This window comes from Saccostrea echinata, unplaced genomic scaffold (genome assembly GCF_033153115.1).
Source record: "Saccostrea echinata isolate AGI-Se365-2 ecotype Australia unplaced genomic scaffold, CSIRO_AGI_Sech_v1 ptg000017l, whole genome shotgun sequence".
In the NCBI taxonomy this organism is placed as follows: Eukaryota; Metazoa; Mollusca; class Bivalvia; order Ostreida; family Ostreidae; genus Saccostrea; species Saccostrea echinata.
In genome coordinates, this window is record NW_026889766.1 from 7,020,001 (window position 1) to 7,023,641 (window position 3,641).

Below are 3,641 nucleotides of genomic sequence, written 5' to 3' on the forward strand. Positions count from 1 at the left end.
CTACTGACCCTATAATTTTTCATAGTACAACACACCCCAATCACAATATTATTAGAATTTGGAAGTGAAACTGAGAAATTAAAATCTGAATTGTACATGAAATTCACATATTAATGAAAAAAATTCTTTTTAAATTGCTATGCTTTTGTTCAAAGTTCCAAATGACTTTCGGGTTGTGGTGGTGGTGGGATGGGGGTAGGGGGGCTGCAGTTCGCAACTGGCAAGAAAATAATTTTTCTTGTTTGGTGCTACATGTACCCCCCCCCCCCCCCTCATGAAATTAGAACTGTGGAGTATGGACAAGTTACATATCTTGTACATTTATATTATCTTATTTACATTTTTTTTTTTGGCTTGACAAACTTATAAGAAAGTAAACTGTCTCAGATCATATTGGAAAGAAATAATCTGTCTACTAGCATTGAAATAAATAATTTGACTCGAAAGACTTTGCCCCTAACCCCCCCCCCCCCCCAAAAAAATAAATAAATAGTCGCTCCCCTTAAAGAACCGAACCACATTCTGGTCAGTCAATTATTACTTGACTCCCGTCCTCATAATCACTGAACTAGGCCTAGGATATTACTTTATATGTATCATTTGTATACCCCGTTCGAAATGCACATATCAGCAGCGCGCAACATGCTGCGTTCCTGACCTTGACTGGACCTTAAAAATGTATCACTACGTCTCAACGCTAAATAATTTTTTGTAAACTGTTAAATCTTTTCCCCTCATTACTAAGTTTCAATACTTTTATAAATATAGGTACTTTCTTTCACGAAATTGCAAATACACATCAAATTGATAATTTTCCTGATCAAAATTCTGACCAGTGTGTAAAAACAGTAGACCTAGACTTACATGTCATCAATATTAAACACAGGATCGCTTGGGTCATCATCAAGTGCATCCTGTAACAAGAGATCTAGGGCATCCTCTTCGTCTGACGATATCAGGTCGTTTTCCATGGTCAAGCAGAATAAGTAGACTGTAGTTTAAAGATAAATTCTTCCGAGCGTTTGCTGTGTTGTTTTCAGTAGAAGCGGAAACACGTGGTGTCCATGCATCTGCACATGTGATGCGGGTACGATGCGGGTGCGGAAGGACAATAATATGCGGAATTATTATGTTCCGAAAAAGAAAAATGATAAAACCTTTATAATAAATATTTCATGTCTTCCGATGCAGCATCTTCATAATTAACAAAATCCTTCTACAATGTTTGATGTAGGTTATAATTTTTAAATAATCACTCAATTAAGCCTACATGTACATGAAAAGCAAATTTAATACTGGTATGTTGACGAAACTTCTAAATTTCTGCGTTGAAATAGATCCTAATCAGAATAAATAAATAAATAAATAAATAAATAAATAAATAAATAACTATTCAGTATTGTTTTAAATTCCATGCATATACTAGACTTCTATTTTTTAGAGGTACATCTATACCATGTACATGTAATAAATCGTGTCACAACTCAAATCTTTCACATTACGTTGTATCACTTTTTCATTAAAATTAACAATTTTTCGTCCGGGAATGCAAAACTTAAACTATTGTAGAAAGGCGAATACGTATCAGATTTTGATGAAATGAAAACTCGTGAATAGGAAATTTTCTGTACTCTTACCATCTAGATTTAGTTTTGCCTATTTCCATACCTAAATATGAGTAAAAACTCTTTTTATTTAAACTTGGCCAAAATTTCCCTTGAAAAAAACGGAAAAGTGATCAAATTTTATAAATTTTCACCACAAAAAGGAAAGAATTAAAAAAATATTTATATACTCTGGAAGCTTAGGACACTATCTTTTTGACAGTATTTGACAAAATTTATTTTACGCTGAATTTGAAATTTCACCAGTCGTACAAAAAATCAATGTCGCATATCAAAATAACGTCATTTTGCAAAACTATAGTCTAACATAAAAAATTGATATACTTGTTTCAAGTAAAAAAATCAATTGTGAATTTTATATAGAAAGAAAGTACATAAAATTTCCTAAACATTGATACTAAACATTATAATATTGTTTGTAAATTAAGCTCAACAGCGATGTGTGAAAAACACGCATGCCTCATTCGGTCAAATTGACCGGTACGGAAGTGAAGGGGTTAATCACTTGAATGTAATGCTGACGTGTATAAATTTTCAAAAAAATACGTTTCAAGGACTGGAGTTATTACTGCTTTCTTATTTTAAAACAGTGAGGTTATATTAAAATGTTTACATTTGATAACGAAATCGATCTCTTCAGCTGACACACACAAAACATTTGGTTTCGGATGATTCCAAATAATGCTGCATAGAGGGATCAATGGAAATAAAAGAAACAATCTTTGTTGCAATCAGTTCAACAACACAAGACCTGATTAAATCATCAACCTTCATATAAGAAACAAAGTTTTCTGTATCTCTAGGGGTACTGACTAAAGCCCATAGACATATCTTGGTTGCTATTTTTTAAGGTAAAGCAAATCATAGTTTGTTCAATCGTTATTGGAATTTCTTGTTATACTTTTTTTAAGAGATCGTACATTTGGCAAATAATTTTGAAAGTTTGCGAATACAGTATATCCTGTATTTGTATGTTGTTTGTAAAGTTTTGCTATGAAAAAAAAAATCATTTTTTCATCCTCCATCTTAGATAGTATTTGAAATCTAAGTTGAAATTGTAAATGTGTTTATTTTTTTATTTAAATCGGAAATGTGAAGAAAAAAAATAATCTGTATTGTCTCATTACTTGAATAATCGGGTTTTGAAGATATAAATTTGAACTTTGTAATGTAATTACACATGGAAAATATTGTGAAATGATATTTTAAATTAATACAAGCATCTCTGTGTTTCTATGGTGGTGTATACAAGCCATGACGATTGCAGTGTTAATGGACTTTGTAAGCTATATGAGGGAAGACTGAACTGGAGATTCACGAATAGTAATAATAACTTTACTTTATATACAGGAAAGTTTTCATTCTTTCTTCTTTGTAGATTATTTTTTAAAATCTGGATAAATAGCATGAATAATTATTTCACTGGCCAGTCGTTTTATGTTATAAAGATTTTCGATTTCAACGGAAGACTCTACTACATTGTTAAGTTTTTTGTACTCCTCTTCTTATTTTTATTCCTACATCGTTATTTCATTAATACGGAAGCGTACTAGTGCCAGATAATTTTTTTTTTTTTAAGTTGGTAATTCCAACTTTAATCTTGGCTTTTCCAACTTTATAAATTTGGTAATTCTAACGTTATTCTTGGCTTTTCCAACTTTAAAGTTGGTAATTCCAACTGTAATCTTTGCTTTTGTAACTTTCAAGTTGGCTTTTTCAACTTTAATTTGGGCTCTTCTAGCCCCTTTTCTTAGTTTTTTCCCCTTATTTTAAATTATTACCAACTTAATTAATGGAAAGCCAAAGTAAAAGAGATTTCTGAACAGTTGTTGATCAAAAAAGTATATAAAATCATGAGTTCTTTCCTTTGGTATCAAGAAAAAGTGCTTTCCTTTAAAATTAAAGGATTTAAGGACTCTAGAAGTGTACTTCTTTGCTCTTTTAAAATATTTGTCATTCTTAACAACGAATTAGAAATGTTCATTTGAACAATCGTAACCCTACAAATAGTTCTAT

The 3,641-nt window shown here is 31.1% G+C and overlaps 1 pseudogene; it reads right to left on the reverse strand.

Annotated features, from left to right (window-relative positions):
• Positions 1 to 988, reverse strand: part of LOC133189305 (uncharacterized) — a 6,650-nt pseudogene extending 5,662 nt beyond the window's left edge.
• Positions 989 to 3,641: the final 2,653 nt, after the last annotated feature.